We start from the raw sequence: 18,440 nt of genomic DNA, 5'->3' as shown, positions 1-18,440 counted from the left end.
TAAATTTGTTGTGGGGTGGGGTAGGGGTGGGGTATTTTTTACAGTTATAATTATGATTTCATATAAATGTTCTCATTATTTTTTATTTAACATAACCTTGTTACACATTGTCTCAGATAGCTGCACCATTACACACTGGTGATTCCTTAACATGAAAGGGGATAATTACACTTAACATGAATCAACTTAAACTTTAACTGTCACCAAGGTGATGCACACCATTGATGTATGAGCTGCAGACAGAGCAGTGTTGCAGCTTTGTAAACACCAGTAATGTTATTTCAAGCAAAGCGCTCATTTATGAGCTGCTGACGTAAGAGTCTTGTAGTTATGTAGCCACCATGAACCCCTTCCTGCAGTCTAGAGGGGGGCATGGCATGATTTCAGCATCAGCCTGATTGTCTGGCCCAAGGTCAGCATCCACTTCCTCATCTTCCTCTTTCTCTCTCTACTGAGGTGAACCGGCAGTCCCTTCTGGCAATTCTTGTCCCTTCCTGATAGTCAAGTTGTGCAGCATGGAGCACACCACCACAAATTGAGCGACCTGCTCAGGATGGTATTGGAGCTCGCCTCCTGAGTGGTCCAGGCATCTAAAGCGCTGCTTATGCACTCCAATGGTTTTCTCAGTGATATTGCATTTGGCTCTGTGGCTCTCGTTGTCTCGCTTCTCGGCTTCTGTCTGGGTGTTACATCAGCCAGGTGGCGAAGCCATATCCTTTGTCACCAAGCATCCAGCATTGACCTTGTGGCTGACTGGTAAACATGTCAGATACAGCGCTGTCACGCAGGATGTGAGCATCATGGATGCTGCCCAGAAATTTTGCATTCACTGCCATAATAATTTGCTGGTGGTTGACAACGAGTTGTACATTCAGGGAGTGGAATCCTTTTTGGTTCCGAAAAACCTCTGCATCCTGAAAAGGTGCCCGCATGGCAATGTGCTTACAGTCTATTGCTCCCTTGGGGAAGTTAGCAATTCAGTAGAACCCTACAGCCCTCTAAGTCTGTACATCCTGGTCATAGGGAAGCTGATAAAGCCCATCCTGCATGCGTAAAGGGCTTCAGTGACCTGTCGAATGCAGCAACATGGTCTATTATGAGGGGGCATAGACTTAAGGTGGTTGGTGGAAGGTTTAGAGGGGATTTGAGGGGGGGCATCTTTACGCAGAGGGTTGTGGGGATCTGGAACTCGTTGCCTGAAAGAGTGGTGGCTGCAGAAAACCTCACCACTTTTAAGAGATGGTTGGATGGGTATTTAAAGTGCAGTAACCTGCAGGGATACGGACCTAGAACTGGTAATTGATTTGAAAGCCTAAAAGCAGTCTATTTTGAAGAACAGTCATTGTAGCCAAAGCTTTAGTTATTTAATGCTTTCAAACCTAGTCCCTCTAAATACCCTCCTAAACCTATATTCTTATAATAATAATTCTGTTTTGTTCCACTTTGCCCTTTGTAAAAGAAAGACTTGCATTTATATAGTGCCTTTCATGACCATCGGACATCCCAAGGCACTTTATAGCCAAGTAAGTACTTTTTGGAGTGTTACTGTTGTAATGTGGGAAATATATACAGTGTTCACAAATAGCCCCTAGTGAAGGAAAGCGACAAAAATTCAAAGCTTTCGGACTTCTGCTTTTGGTTGTGCAATGAAGATGTTGGGCAACATATGGGAGTGTAAAATGACCAATGCAAAAGTAATGTGAACAGAACACAATACAATTAGAACATTGTAATTTAAAGGCACATGTGCCATAAGTGTAAGCTGGTGAATGGGTCCCAGCTAGGAAAAGCTTGTAGTCCTTTTTTCTGATGGTGCCACAATAACCAGTGGGAAAGTTTGCACTACTGAAGCTGTTGATGAATTACAGTGACACCACTTTTCCTAACAAACAGATTGTTCACACTGCTGCAGTTTGAGGTTAAAATTAATATGCATTGCTGGGGCAGAAAAGCTTTACCCCTATCTAACCTATGCTGTAACTGGCCTGGACATGCTTGATACAGGTGTTGAAGGCAGAAAGTGGAAAATACTCCATTCTCAAAATACTGACATCACAAAGTTAACACAAAATCAAGAAGAATATATATTTTGGAAGCAAAATGGTCTTCAACATATTCAAGTATGCAAGATATGCGGTGCTATGTTTCTCTGCAATTTAAAAAAATGAAAGAAAAATACATCAGCATCTGAGAAAAAAATAAATCAGAAATTTCTAAAAATTGACATTATTAGTGTAGAAATTAGAGCTTTGAAAGCTATGTACAGATCAAATTCTACTGAGGCTTCTGAAGAAAAGCAAGTTGTACTGTTATGTATGTAACTAATACGTGCCAGCAAAGGGCGTGACTGTTGGAGTCCGAATGGTTCAGGGCCAATATAAAAGGTTGGCTGCCATGTTGTTTAAGCACTCTGGAGTTGTAATAAAGAAGACTACGGTCACACTAAGTTTAGTTCACAGTACTCAGCCTCGTGGAGTTCTTCTATACACAACAATTGACGACGAGTAACAGAATACGAACTTTCACGCAACCATGGCTGCCGTTGGAATATTAAAGAGATTCGTAGAGGGTGATGATTGGGAAGCCTTCGTCGAGCGTCTCGACCAGTACTTCGTGGCCAACGAGCTGGAAGGAGACATTAACGCGGGCAAACGCAGGGCAGTTCTCCTCACCATCTGTGGGCCTAAAATGTGCGGCCTCATCAAGAATCTGCTCACACCGACAAAACTAACGGAGAAGGGATATACAGAGTTGTGCACGCTGGTTCTGGACCCCCTCAAGCCAAAGGAGTATCCTCATGGCCAGATATCGTTTTTACATGCACCATCACTCCGGCGGCCAGTACGTAGCGGATTGTGTCGCTGACCTGAGACGCCTCGTGGGACCTTGCAATTTTGAAGCTGCGTTGCAGCAAATGCTGTGGGACTTTTTCGTGCTGGGCATCAGTCACGAGGTCGTTCTTCGAAAATTGCTGCCATTCTTCATAACCTTAGACCTGAGCAGGGCCATCACGATCGCCCAGGCATGCATGGCCACGGACGATAACACCAAACAGAACATAACCAACACCGAAGCTCACCGGCAAGTACTGTGCATTAAATGATGTCGCAACAAGCCGAACTGCATATGGCAGGGCCAATACGTCTGCAGCTGCAAGACCTGTGTTGACTCAGAGTCCACCATCGGGGTGATTACGAATCCATTAACACCGTGTTGGCGCTGCGGGGGTGTTAGCGCAAATGTTTTCCTGCAAGAATCACTCGACACTCTGGGTCGGTTCCAACGCCAAAACGGCTTTTATTACGCCGGCGGGGAGAGAGCCTCTGGTCCAACTCCAGGCAGTCCACTCCACCAAACAAAGAAATTAATCGATATTTATATGTTTTACAATAGTTCATTACAGTTACTCAGCCCACTTCGGCTGGACACAATCCAATCATAACGATTATAGATTACATATAGGTTTCTTTAACCCAATAGAATTCCCCTGATACCTCAGGGGCTGTATGTTCGGTTCTTGTCAGCTCGGGCTGATTAATGACCTCGTTATGTGAGGCAGGTTCTCCCCTTATCTCTGTTCCTCGGGGCTCTGCTGTGTGAAGTCCTTGATTAAGGACATTCCATACCAGGTACAATAATGGTTCGTTATAGTTATCTTGTCTCAAGCGGATGATCCAAGGCATTCCTGGTAGTGGGCCTCACTAGGTCATTGCTCAGTCAGCCTCAGTCAACAGTTCATTGCTTGACTAACTGAGTTCCCATCATGCTTGGGCAGCCATTTTATATGTGGCCACTTTAAACCTATATGAGTTTAGATATATTTAGCAGGTGCCTAATGCCTACAACAATTCCCCCCTTTCGGTAAAGGGACTAGTCCTAGTCCCCCTTTAACCGACCGCCCTACCTTTATTAGATTTTGTGCATGGCCCGGTACTCCCTGCCTCAACGTGCTGGCCAGTCACGCGGTTTCAGGAGTCCCGGTTGCTTAAATCAAATTGACAAAGGCCAAATCCTCCTGCCCCTTTATTAAACAAGTTTGTTTAGTATCCGGGGACTGGTCATGGGTCCCTCTTCGTTGTGCGTGGTACCTGCATGCCTGGCAGGCCATTATGCCCCATGTTATTGCTAAGATCAATTGTATCCCGACCAGTATGTGTGAAATTATTCGAATCCAAGGATGGATGTTCACATTTATTCCCCAGTCCCAGACCTTTCTCCACCAACTCTGACTTTGTAAGTCTACATTGATATCTTCTTCCAGTACTTTGATTTTAGTTTGCAGTTGGTGGTAGAGCTTTACGGATTGACCCACCCTGAGCCTCAATTCTCGTAATACTTCAGTTAGATGTAGGATAGGGACCTGATCTGGCTCGTCATAATCCTGCAAATGATCGTGGAGCTGATCGGTTACATCAATAACTTCGGGCTTCCGGCACCTAACTTGGGTGATATGCGCTTGCCCGATCATGACAGGTCATAGCGGCGCAAAGCAAAAGTTCGGCTGCGGTATCGGCCGCTGCAGGTCACTACCGATACTGGTATGAACGCTCGGTAGTAGAAACGCAGTATCTTCCCTTCCCTCCGTAGCCTACCCTCGCAAAGAGCATGTGTGTGGGCACTATTTCTAGTACACATCCGTCGGTTCGGTTAAACCCGCACTCGTCTAGCTCACCTCAGCCCACCGGGTGAGGACATACTGTGATTTCCCCCCTTTGCTTGCATCCTGTTAGGGAAATCCCAGTAAGTATGTCGTTTTGGTGAACTGCGGAGGTTGTGGTCAGATAGTAATGGATGGAGACATTTCCTCGTTTTACCCCGATATTCTCTAGTTGGTACAGGGGGAACGGCCCTGAGTCCGGCGTGGCTATAGGGATCATCAGGACTATCCCTATCCCAGTAGTCCTATCCTTCTGGCAATCTGGAATCGCTGGGTATACTCGGGTCAGTCCCTTCAGAGTACAATTATCCAGTGTCCCCCTCTGATTGGCCAACTGAGCCAAATGTGAACTATCTATCAAATCGGGTCCCTCCCCGCTTTGGATCTGTTTGAGATTGTGGCGGATCTGTCTCACAGGCCATAAGCGTGACAGAGTTGCCCCTGTCTTTGCTTTCCGGTATCTTCTCTTTCGCTATCAATGAGGTGATTGATGGTTTTGGCGTGAGCTTCCAGGACTGAGATGCCATCCAGCTGGATTTCGGCACCCTCCTTTCCTACGTTGGCTTGGTCTTCCTGGTTTTGCTCCACCCTTTCTAATAACCCCTTCATCACCCCTTTAAGCTGTTCCACCCTTTCGTTTAACCCTTGTATGTCTAGCGAGTTTACTACAGAGGTTCCTGCATTGAAGCCGGTAACAACATCATTAACTATTTCCCTCCTTATTCTGGGAGCTGACTCCTGTCCTCGGAATCTACTGGCACCCATTGCATCGGCAGCCTGCAGCATTACGACTTTACTTAATATATTATACATTTTCCTTGACTGTTCTGTACAATATTCCGACATCTGGATGCCTGAAATATTGATCAGGACAGGCACAATTTCATGCTTAACATTATCATACAACAATTCCCCTTCGTTGAACAGTATGATCCCATATTCTGGTCCCTTAGTAGTTATGGGGCATGGCAATTCCTCAGGCTGTGTGGTGGTTCTTATGGGGCGCGGTGTCAGAGGGGGTGAGAAGCATACATACAATGATATTGCGGCAGCCTCTACCTCCTCATAGTATCCACACAGCCCCACCCCCTTTTTGTGGGTGACTAACGGTTGTGGTTAGGCAGGGGGCGCACAAATTATCCCAAATACATTTATCGAGCCCCCTGGCCTCCCTTCGCCCAATGCAACTGCTCCTTGTACCCGTGGAGCATTACACGCATACTTTGTCCTGATTCAGGTTCACTTGCAGCCATGCATTAAAATAAGTCTTGTCCTTGCTCCAGTCCTTGGCTGCTGGGATGCACATTCCATCCGTTAAATTAAACAAGACTCCATAGTTCATGTAGTTGTTTATTTCCTGAGTGCGCTGCAATCCGTTGGTATCATCCAGTGTTTGCGTGGGTCTTAAGGTTCCCAATATTATGAGTTGAATCAGCTGCCGCGGTCCCATCTCGGTGAGTTTTATCTGCAAATTTTATATAGACAGTCTGGTCGTCACCAGGTGTTAGGTTCTGGTCTACTTGTGTCGCGGTCACTCTGTGGAATCGGAGGTAAGGATTAGGTTATCCATATTCTTTATAGTCGTACCATCTCTATCACTTCATGTCCCTGTTTGGGCTGCCGTCGATTTTGTATTTGAGCCTGCCTTGCTCGAGCCTGCACGATGACCCATCTAAATATTATCCAAACTCCAATCAACACCAATGCCACCACTATTCCTCCAAACATCGCTGTCTGTTTTACTGTTAGGTTGGGTTTGTGGACTACACCTACCCCCTGTGGGGTACATTGGCTCGATTGCCATAGGTGATGGTGCTATTGCTGCGCACTGCACTATCCGTCTGGTCCCGTTTTTAAAAATCTCTTCCAGCTTATTTATCTTAGCTTTTAACTCTTGAATTTGTTTTGTTTGAGTATCTTTCATTTATTTGTATCAGGCGAGTATTATTACATAGGCTAGTTCTGTTTTTGTTTTTATTCTGACTATCGCACCATTTCCTCTGTTCGGTGAGTCTTTTTTATTCTATTAAGAAATCCAAATTAATAATGTCCAGTATAAAACAGCTGTCAATGGAAAGCGTTAACTCTTTTACAAGTTTGTAAGAAAGCCTGATGTCATTACGTGACTTCACGTAATCATCCGAAAAATTCTTTTTTTTTAAGTCTTTGTGCCTTCAAAACTTGCTTAGAAATTAGGAATCCATTAAAACAGCAGAATTCATTCGTAAAGCCATCATAATAAAAGTCTTCTCATCAGGAAAGACGGCATTTTAGAGTAAACTCCAATGTTTTCTTAACTTCTAATTGCCAAAGATTTTTTTTTGATTGATTTAAAACGAGACTACACATTTTTAATAGCTATTTTGTTTACTGAAATCCAATTTTCATACACGCTATGTACATTCTGACATTTCGTTTTATTTTATGGTCCCGTTCACTGGGCAAATCTTGTGTTTTATTTCTCTCTCAGCACAAAATCTAAACATCCATGCCAGTTCCATTTTCTATAAGAATTTTAAAATTTAGTAAGATTCTCTAATTCCCAGTTCTTTCTGTGCTGAGTTCGCATAGCTTAGATATTTTCTCCTCATTATTTTCAAAACCCTCCTGCTTGTTTAGACTGTTCGGGACTTTTCTTGATAAACAATGTCCATTTTGGAAATCTTTCAAACTGCAGTGAAACTTTCTCATAATTTAAAATCATTATCAATCATTATCAAATTTGTTTTTTTCCCAATGAAACCAATATCTTTTACACAGCCGATATCAACTAGTATTTAGTAAGTTATGTATTTTTCCATCGCAAACACCCCTTTTTTTTTCAGCACCTAATTAGTGCGTTACGTTTTTTTTCCAGATCACCTTTCTTCAAATTAGGTTTTGTATTTTACACGGAAGGCTCGTGTCTCTGTAAATTTGTTAAGTTCAAATCATCAGACAATCGAAGACACTTTTCCTTTCAAATTGTTCAATTTGTTTTCTTTCAAAGTTGCGTCTTTACCTTTTTCGTTTCTCCATAACTAGAACGGAGTCTAGCACGTAGGCTTTGAGGGCTGCTTTTCGTTATCTCAAAATGTTCCAGTTTCAAGGTTGTTACAATGTCTCTTCTAAACTGCTAAAGCTTGCTGTTTTAACATTTTTCAAAAGTCCCTTTTGCACCTTCGCAGATAGCTCACCATTCGCCTAGGAGATTGACCTGATCCCTGAAGGTATTTCTAAATTGTTTCCAAACCTTTTAGTTTTATTTCCTCCTTTTTTATTTAAGAGATGAGATTCAATTTAATAATTTTGCTGTGCCTTCTCTTAATATCTCAAAATCCCAATTCAAATTTTGTAATTTAAATCTTTATTTACAACTCTTTTTTTTGAGCTAGAAGCTTTTTTAAAAGGCATTCTTTATCTCATTCCGAGACTAAATTTATTTCTTTCAACCCAATATAATCAATCATTGCATGTTTTCTTTCGACAAGTAAGTGAACGTGTCAAATAAATTCTTCTTTTTTTCAACCACCGGGACCATGTATTTTTTTATCTTTTACTCAACAAACCTATCCTTTGTGTATTTCCTAGCTCCGTAACTTATCATCCGAATATATCCACACCTGCGTTCCTAACTTAAAATGTCTTAAAACTTCCCACATACAGGACAACACTACAAAGGGTTGAAAAAACTTTCACTCTGTTTGGAGAAGTGGGTGGAGCTAAAATTAACAGACAGCTGCACCACTCTTCCAAACAGGCTTTTAAAAACATGAAAACAGAAAAATTCATTCCGCAGTCAAAAAATCACACAAGGGCTCTCACTCAATGACAGACATTCACAAAAGTCTCTCTTCATTCAACAAAGCTTATTAATTTTTTGGCCGGCTCTATTCTTGGATCTATACTTCACTTAAGATAATCACTATCAGTTTTTTTTTATTTCTTACATATTGATTTACTTCCTCTGTTAATTTTACGTGGGCTCGCAGTATCAAGACCACAGCCTTTTCATTTTTATCTTTCTTTTCCTTCTCCCACCATTCCCGCTGGTCTCCTGGCGGGTCCTGAGGATCCCACCCTGCTTTACTCATTTTCTCAATTAGTTTCTTTTATTTTTCTGCCAGGTGGCGGGTAAGGGACCCTTCTGGTCCCCACTCGAGGTTATTTGCTTTATTGGCCATTCCTGGGTAGGACTAGAACCGTGAGGAATCTACTCTCAGAGGTCCACTTTCTACCTAGCGTAACTTGCAGTAGACCGTGTCCTGGCTACTGTCAGTTCATAAGTTCTGCTGTTACACAAACTTATACAATTCTTAAAATGCGTTTAAGCAATTCCCGCAGTGCCCCATGCCTCCTTAACGACTATCTACCACCGTTTTGTCTGTCGGTCCATTCACAGGTTTGGTTTCCGTTGGTCGCTGTGCACCGCCTGGTCTCCGGGGTATATTTTCAAATCACACTACTGGGTCCGGGAAGTGTCGCTCGGTATCACGATCCCACGGTCTAAGTGTGTTCCCTACGCCTACTTAGTTCCTGGCCGTCACGTGGGACTAAAGTCCTCTTAATTCAGGCTCAGGCTAGGCATTTGAGATATTTGTCCGTCTCCTCGTGTCGATCAATCGGCTTTCACCTCCCACATCCTTTATAACTAAACATTTTTTATACTCACCCGGGTTTTTCCAAGGGCGTCCAGCGACTCCGGGAAATCCTGTTTGTGACGCCACTGTTAGCGCGAATGTTTTCCTGTAAGAATCACTCGACACTCTGGGTCGGTTCTAATGTCAAAACGACTTTTATTACGTCGGCGGGGAGAGAGCCTCTGGTCCAACTCCAGGCAGTCCACTCCACCAAACAAAGAAATTAATCGATATTTATATGTTTTACAATAGTTCATTACAGTTACTCAGCCCACTTCGGCTGGACACAATCCAATCATAACGCTTATAGATTACATATCGGTTTCTTTAACCCAATAGACTTCCCCTGATACCTCAGGGACTGTATGTTCGGTTCTTGTCAGCTCGGGCTGATTAATGACCTCGTTATGTGAGGTAGGCCCCCCCTTATCTCTGTTCCTTGGGGCTCTGCTGTGTGAAGTCCTTGATTAAGGACATTCCATACCAGGTACTATAATGGTTCGTTATAGTTATCTTGTCTCAAGTGGATGATCCAAGGCATTCCTGGTAGTGGGCCTCACTAGGTCATTGCTCGGTCAGCCTCAGTCAACAGTTCATTGCTTGACTAACTGAGTTCCCATCATGCTTGGGCAGCCATTTTATATGTGGCCACTTTAAACCTATATGAGTTTAGATATATTTAGCAGGTGCCTAATGCCTAGTGTTTTGATATATTCAGCAGGTGCCTAATGCCTACAACAGGGGGTAATCATAGGGCCCATCAATGTCAATTCAAGCACTACGTGTGCAAAGACTGCGCAACAATGGGGCATCTCCAGTGAATGTGCAAACGTGCTGTGACATACCACGTGGCAGAGGCTTACTGATCCGGCGCGGTTCACGCAGCACAGGCAACTCAACCTGAGGAAGAAATGTATGGGGTACATACCTTCACCACCAAGAGCCCTCCTATAATGCTGAAAGTCAAATTAAATTGAGTTCCACTATCCATGGAGTTGGACACGGGTGTGAGTCAGTCAGAAGGCTTTCAAGAAACTGTGGGGCAATAAAGCACAAAGGCCCAAACCGAGCCCAATTAATGCAAAGCTGCGTACCTACACCAAAGAGCTCATACCAGTCATTGGAAGTGCTGCAGTGAAGGTATCGCATGAACTATCATTGTGGATTGTTCCAGGCAATGGCTGTTCGGCAGAAGCTGGCTAGAAAAGATTAGATGGCATTGGAATGACATGAAAGCACTATCTTCAGTGGATGACGCCTCGTGTGCTCAAGTGCTGAGCAACTTTCCCTCGCTATTTGAACCAGGCATCGGCAACTTCACAGGTGCCAAGGTACATCTAGGCCCCGATGCACGGCCCATCCATCACAAGTCTTGGGTTGTTCCGTACATGATGAGGGAGGAAGTCAAGATCGAACTGGACAGACTCCAACGCGAAGGAATCATATCGCCAGTCGAGTTCAACGAGTGGGCCAGTCCAACTGTTCTGGTGTTGAAAAGCAATGGCACGGTCAGAATCTGCGCAGACTACAAGATAACGATTAACCAAGTCTCACTACAGGACCAGTACCCACTGACCAAGGCGGATGACCTGTTCGCAACGTTAGCGGGGGGGAGGTCGTTCACCAAGTTGGACCTAACCTCTGCCTACATGACGCAGGAGCTGGCTGAATCTTCGAAAAGACTGACGTGCATCAACACACACAAAGAACTGTTTATATACCACAGGTGCCATTTGGGGATTCGCTCGGCTGCAGCCATTTTCCAGAGAAACATGGAGAGTTTGCTGAAATCTGTTCCGCGCACCGTTGTGTTTCAAGACGACATCCTGATCACTGGTCGTGATACTATCGAACATCTACACAACCTGGAAGAGGTTCTAAGTCGCCTAGACAGAGTGGGACTCAGGCTGAAATGCTCCAATTTGTTTTCCTGGTGCCAGAAGATGAATTTTTGTGGAGAAAGATTGCAGCAGATGGCATCAAGCCCACCGACTCAAAGACAGAGGCCATCAATAATGCACCCAGACTACAGAATGTGACGGAGCTGCGTTCATTCCTGGGAATCCTCAACTATTTCGGTAACTTTCTACCCGGGTTGAGCATGTTGTTAGAACCTTTGCACATGTTGCTACGTAAGGGTGACGACTGGGTTTGGGGCAAATCTCAAGACACAGCCTTTGAGAAGACCAGGAACCTGCTATGGTCAAATAAGTTACTTATACACTATGACCCATGTAAATGTTTAGTGTTTGCTTGTGACGCCTCATCGTACAGGGTCGGCTGTGTGTAACAGCAAGCCAATGTATCAGGCAACCTCCAACCGGTTGCATATGCGTCGAGAAGTCTGTCGAGAAAGGCGTTAGCATGTGTATATGGATTTAAGAAAATGCACCAATACATATTTGGACTTCGATTTGAGCTTGAAACTGACCACAAGCCGCTCATTTCGCTGTTTTCAGAGAGCAAAGGTATAAATACCAATGCTTCGTCCCGCATCCAAAAATGGGCTCGAACATTATCCGCTTATGACTATGTTATCCGCCACAGACCAGGCACTGAAAACTGTGCCGATACTCTCAGCCGGCTACCATTACCCACCACTGGGGTTGAAATGACACAGCCTGCTGACTTGCTACTGGCCATGGATGCTTTTGTGAGCAAGGGGTCACCCATCGCTCTCAAAAGCATCTCGCCAGATCAAGACCTGGACCAGCCAGGCTCCTGTGCTATCATTAGTAAAGATTTGCGTCCTAAATGGAACTGGTCGGCTGTTCCTGGGGAAATGCAAGATGAAATTAAGCCGTTTCACCGACGCAAAGATGAAATGTCCATGCAGTCGGATTGTCTCTTATGGGGTAATTGCGCGCTTTTGCCAAAAAAAGGCAGGGAAACGTTTATACGCGACCTACACAGTACCCACCCAGGCATTATCATGATGAAGGCAATTTCCAGGCATGTTTGGTGGCCCGGCATTGACTCGGACTTGGAGTTATGCGTGCATCAGTGCAACACATGCTCGCAACAGAGCAATGCACCAAGTGAGGCTCCACTGAGTCTGTGGTCATGGCCTTCCAAACCGTGGTCCAGGATATACGTAGATTTTGCCAGCCCCTTTCTAGGAAAGATATTTTTAGTAGTAGTGGACGATTGAATGCGTAATCATGTCATCCAGCACGTCCACAGCCACCATTGAAAGTCTCCGGGTCATGTTCGCCACCCATGGCTTGTCCAACGTCCTTGTCAGCAACAATGGACCGTGTTTCATCAGCTCGGAAGTCAACAAGTTTATGGCGCGCAATGGCATAAGAACTTAAGAACATAAGAATTAGGAACAGGAAAAGGCCATCTAGCCCCTCGAGCCTGCTCCACCATTCAACAAGATCATGGCTGATCTGGCCGTGGACCCACCCGCTCCCCATAACCCTTAATTCCCTTATTGGTTAAAAATCTATCGATCTGTGACTTGAATACATTCAATGAGCTAACTTCAACTGCTTCCTTGGGCAGAGAATTCCACAGATTCACAACCCTCTGGGAGAAGAAATTCCTTCTCAACTCGGTTTTAAATTGGCTCCCCCGTATTTTGAGGCTTGCCCCCTAGTTCTAGTCTCCCCGACAAGTGGAAACAACCTCTCTGCCTCTATCTTGTCTATCCCTATCATTATTTTAAATGTTTCTATAAGATCACCCCTCATCCTTTTGAACTCCAATGAGTAAAGACCCAGTCTACTCAATCTATCATCATAAGGTAACCCCCTCATCTCAGGAATCAGCCTAGTGAATCGTCTCTGTACTCCCCCCAAAGCTAATATATCCTTCCTTAAGTAAGGTGACCAAAACTGCATGCAGTACTCCAGGTGTGGCCTCACCAATACCCTATACAGTTGCAGAAGGACCTCCCTGCTTTTGTACTCCATCCCTCTCGCAATGAAGGCCAACATTCCATTCACCTTCCTGATTACCTGTTGCACCTGTAAACTAACTTTTTGCGATTCATGCACAAGTACCCCCAGGTCCCTCTGCACCGCAGCATGTTGTAATTTCTCTCCATTCAAATAATATTCCCTTTTACTGCTTTTTTTTCCCAAGGTGGATGACCTCACACTTTCCGACATTGTATTCCATCTGCCAAACCTTAGCCCATTCGCTTAACCTATCTAAATCTCGTTGCAGCCTCTCTGTGTCCTCTACACAACCCACTTTCCCACTAATCTTTGTGTCATCTGCAAATTTTGTTACACTACACTCTGTCCCCTCTTCCAGGTCATCTATGTATATTGTAAACAGTTGTGGTCCCAGCACCGATCCCTGTGGCACACCACTAACCACCGATTTCCAACCTGAAAAGGACCCATTTATCCCGACTCTCTGCTTTCTGTTCGCCAGCCAATTCTCTATCCATGCTAATACATTTCCACTGACTCCGCGTACCTTTATCTTCTGCAGTAATCTTTTGTGTGGCACCTTATCGAATGCCTTTTGAAAATCTAAATACACCACATCCATCGGTACACCTCTATCCACCATGCTCATTATATCCTCAAAGAATTCCAGTAAATTAGTTAAACATGATTTCCCCTTCATGAACGCATGTTGCGTCTGTTTGATTGCACTATTCCTATCTAGATGTCCCGCTATTTCTTCTTTACTGATAGTTTCAAGCATTTTCCCCACTACAGATGTTAAACTAACTGGCCGATAGTTACCTGCCTTTTGTCTGCCCCCTTTTTTAAACAGAGGCATTACATTAGCTGCTTTCCAATCCGCTGGTACCTCCCCAGAGTCCAGAGAATTTTGGTAGATTATAACGAATGCATCTGCTATAACTTCCGCCATCTCTTTTAATAACCTGGGATGCATTTCATCAGGACCAGGGGACTTGTCTACCTTGAGCCCCATTAGCCTGTCCAGGACTACCCCCTAGTGATAGTGATTATCTCAAGGTCCTCTCTTCCCACATTCCGGTGACCAGCAATTTCTGGCATGGTTTCTGTGTCTTCCACTGTGAAGACCGAAGCAAAATAATTGTTTGAGGTCTCAGCCATTTCCATATTTCCCATTATTAAATCCCCCTTCTCATCTTCTAAGGGACCAACATTTACTTTAGTCACTCTTTTCCGTTTTATATATCTGTAAAAGCTTTTACTATCCGTTTTTATGTTTTGCACAAACTATCGTTCCATAATCTATTTTCCTTTCTTTATTGCTTTCTTCGTCATTCTTTGCTGTCGTTTAAAATTTTCCCAATCTTCTATTTTCCCACTAACCTTCGCCACTTTATACGCATTGGTTTTTAATTTGATACTCTCCTTTATTTTCTTGGTTATCCACGGCTAGTTATCCCTTCTCTTACCGCCCTTCTTTTTCACTGGAATATATTTTTGTTGAGCACGATGAAAGAGCTCCTTAAAAGTTCCTCAATTGTGCCACCGTTTAGTCTGTGTTTCCAGTCTACTTTAGCCAACTCTGCCCTCATCCCACTGTAGTCCCCTTTGTTTAAGCATAGTACGCTAGTTTGAGACACTACTTCTTCACCCTCAATCTGTATTACAAATTCAACCATACTGTGATCACTCATTCCAAGAGGATCTTTTACTAGGAGATCGTTTATTATTCCTGTCTCATTACACAGGACCAGATCTAAGATAGCTTGCTCCCTTGTAGGTTCTGTAACATACAGTTCTAAGAAACAATCCCGTATGCATAATATGAATTCCTCCACCAGGCTACCCCATGCGATTTGATTTGACCAATCGATATGTAGGTTAAAATCCCCCATGATTACTGCCGTTCCTTTTTCACATGCCTCCATTATTCCCTTGATTATTGCCCGCCCCACCGTGAAGTTATTATTTGTGGCCTTTAAACTGCGCCCACCAGTGACTTTTTCCCCTTACTATCTCTAATCTCCACCCACAATGATTCAACATTTTGTTCATTGGAGCCAATATCGTCTCTCACAACTGCTCTGATATCATCCTTTATTTACAGAGCTACCCCACCTCCTTTCCCTTCTTGTCTATCTTTCCAAATCGTCAGATACCCCTGTATGTTTAATTCCCAGTCTTGGCCCCCCTGCAACCACGTTCCTGTAATGGCCGCCAAATCATACCCATTTGTAATGATTTGTGCCGTCAACTCATTTACTTTATTTCGAATGCTGCGTGCGTTTAGGTAGATGTTTTAATACTAGTTTTTAAACCATGATTTTTAGTTTTGAACGCTCCTGCAGCCCCTTTACATTCAGTGGCCCTTTTTGTTTTTTGCCTTGGGTTTCTCTGCCCTCCACTTTTACTCATCTCCTTTCTGTCTTTTGCTTTTGTCTCCTTTTTGTTTCCCTTTGTCTCCCTGCATTGGTTCCCATCCCCCTGCCATATTAGTTTAACTCCTCCCCAACAGCACTAGCAAACACTCCCCCTCGGACATTGGTTCTTGTCCTGCCTAGGTGCAGACCGTCCGGTTTGTATTGGTCTCACCTACCCCAGAACCAGTTCCAATGCCCCAGGAATTTGAATCCCTCCCTGCTGCACCACTGCTCAAGCCACGTATTCATCTGTGCTATCCTGCGATTCCTACTCTGACTCGCACGTGGCACTGGTAGCAATCCTACGGTTTAATTTAGCTCCTAGCTCCTTAAATTCATCTCATAGGACCTCATCCCTTTTTTTACCGATATCGTTGGTGCCAATGTGCACCACGACAACTGGCAGTTCACCCTCCCTTTTCAGAATGTCCTGCACCCGCTCCGAGACATCCTTGACTCTTGCACCAGGGAGGCAACATATCATCCTGGAGTCTCGGTTGCGGCCGCAGAAACGTCTATCTATTCCCCTTACAATCGAATCCCCTATCACTATCGCTCTCCCACTCTTTTTCCTGCCCTCCTGTGCAGCAGAGCCAGCCATGGTGCCATGAACTTGGCTGTTGCTGCCCTCCCCTGATGAGTCATCCCCCTCAACAGTACTCAAAACGATGTATCTGTTTTGCAGGGGGATGACCGCAGGGGACCCCTGCACTATCTTCCTTGCACTGCTCTTCCTGCTGGTCTTCCATTCCCTAGCTGGCTGTAGACCTTTAACCTGCGGTAAGACCAACTCACTAAACGTGATATTCACGTCATTTTCAGCATCGTGGATGCTCCAGAGTGAATTCATCCTCAGCTCCAATTCCGCAACGCGGTTTGTCAGGAGCTGGAGGCGGATACACTTCCCGCACACGTAGTCGTCAGGGACACCGGAAGTGTCCCTGAGTTCCCACATGGTACAGGAGGAGCATAACACATGACCGAGCTCTCCTGCCATGACTTAACCCTTAGATACACTTAAATTGGCAACAACAATGCTAAAGTTTACTCACTGTTATAGAAGAGAAAAAAGAAAATCTACTCACCAATCACCAGCCAATCACTTACCCCCTTGGCTGTGATGTCACCTTTCTGTTTCTTTCTACTTCTTTTTTGCCTTCTCCCTGTAGCTGCACAAGCACGCCTCTCGCTGACCCTGGACTCGCGCTGCTCCGAGCTCCCACCTCCTCGACTGACTGCTCAAACTGCCTGACTCCCGCTGGCCTTTATAGGCCTCTTGCCGACCCCGGACTTGCGCTGCTCCGAGCTCCCGCCTCCTCGACTGACTGCTCGAACTGCCTGACTCCCGCTGGCCTTTATAGGCCTCTCGTCGACCCTGGACTCGCGCTGCTCCGAGCTCCCGCCTCCTCGACTAACTGCTCCAAGCTTGTCAGGTCTGCTCCGTTTAAGCCCGCGTCTAACGGTCAAGCGGAGCGGGCAGTCCAAACAATCAAGTTGAGCATGAAACGCGTGACGGATGGTTCCCTACAGACCCGCTTGTCTCGCATTCTGCTCAGTTATTGGATGCGACCTCACTCGCTCACCAGGGTTCCCCTGGCAGAATTGTTAATGAAGAGAGCCCTCAAAACCAGGCTCTCCCTATTCCACCTGGATCTTAATGATCACGTGGAAACCTAGCGACACCGGCAGAACATGTACCACAATCGCACGGCTGTTTCACATGACATTGATGTTAACGACCCTGTGTTTGTCCTGAATTATGGTCATGGTCCCAAGTGGGTTGCTGGCACTGTTTTGGCCAATGAAGGGAATAGGGTGTTTATAATCAAACTGTTAAATGGCCAAACGTGCAGAAAGCATTTAGATCAGACCAAATTGTGATTTACTGACAACCAGGAATGACTTGAAGAGGACATCACCATCGACGATCCACCAACACACACCCAACTAACAATCGACCTCGCTGTCAATCACGAGGATGAACGCACCGTTCCTGACAGTCCGGTCAGACCAGCCGCGGTGCAGTGCAGCAGTGGTCCGGCCAACTCACACATGCCAGGGTTTGAACTTAGACGCTCAACCAGGAAGCAAAGGGCTCCGGATCGCCTCAACTTGGAGATAACTTGTACCGAAGACTTTGGGGCGGGGGGGGGGGAGTGATGTTATGTATGTAACTATGTAATACTTGTCACCAGAGGGCGCGACTGTTGGAGTCCTAATGGTCATCTGCACACACGTGCAGGGCCAGTATAAAAGGTTGGCTGGCATGTTGTTTAGGCACTCTCAAATTGTAATAAAGAAGACTAAGGTCACACTAAGTTTAGCTCACAGTACTCAGCCTCATGTACGTTGATATATATTATTGCATTGATGTCCTGAGGTAATGAGGCAATACATGTCTCATTCACTGGTATACATTTGATTTCAAAAAGCTGAAAACTCTGCACCCTGTAAATTCAAAATATCAGTATATCTGAAATGTTCATCCCAGTGATACAAGATTGTTCATTGTTGCATTACATTTCAAACTATTCTAGGAATAGAGATTAAAATTCTTGTCACATTTTACTTTCACGTGGACTCAATTTCCTTTTTGCATTGATCAAAAAATTACTATCGAGGCACTTTCTGCATTTATGACTTCTTATTGTTCAATTAACAGTAATAATTTTAGCAGCTGCATCTGTATAAGTACATTATGCCAAAGGACACAGCCTTTCAAAAAAAGATTAGTTAGGCTAATAATACACATGGAGCTAAAATTACTCATCTGTTTTGAAATGTAGAAAATAATAAAGTGCGTCACACTGCTCCTGTTGGGCAACAGCAACTTTTATGACTAATCAGGCAGCATCTGTGG

This window comes from Pristiophorus japonicus, chromosome 4 (assembly GCF_044704955.1).
Source record: "Pristiophorus japonicus isolate sPriJap1 chromosome 4, sPriJap1.hap1, whole genome shotgun sequence".
NCBI lineage: Eukaryota > Metazoa > Chordata > Chondrichthyes > Pristiophoridae > Pristiophorus > Pristiophorus japonicus.
This window is presented reverse-complemented; position numbering follows the sequence as displayed.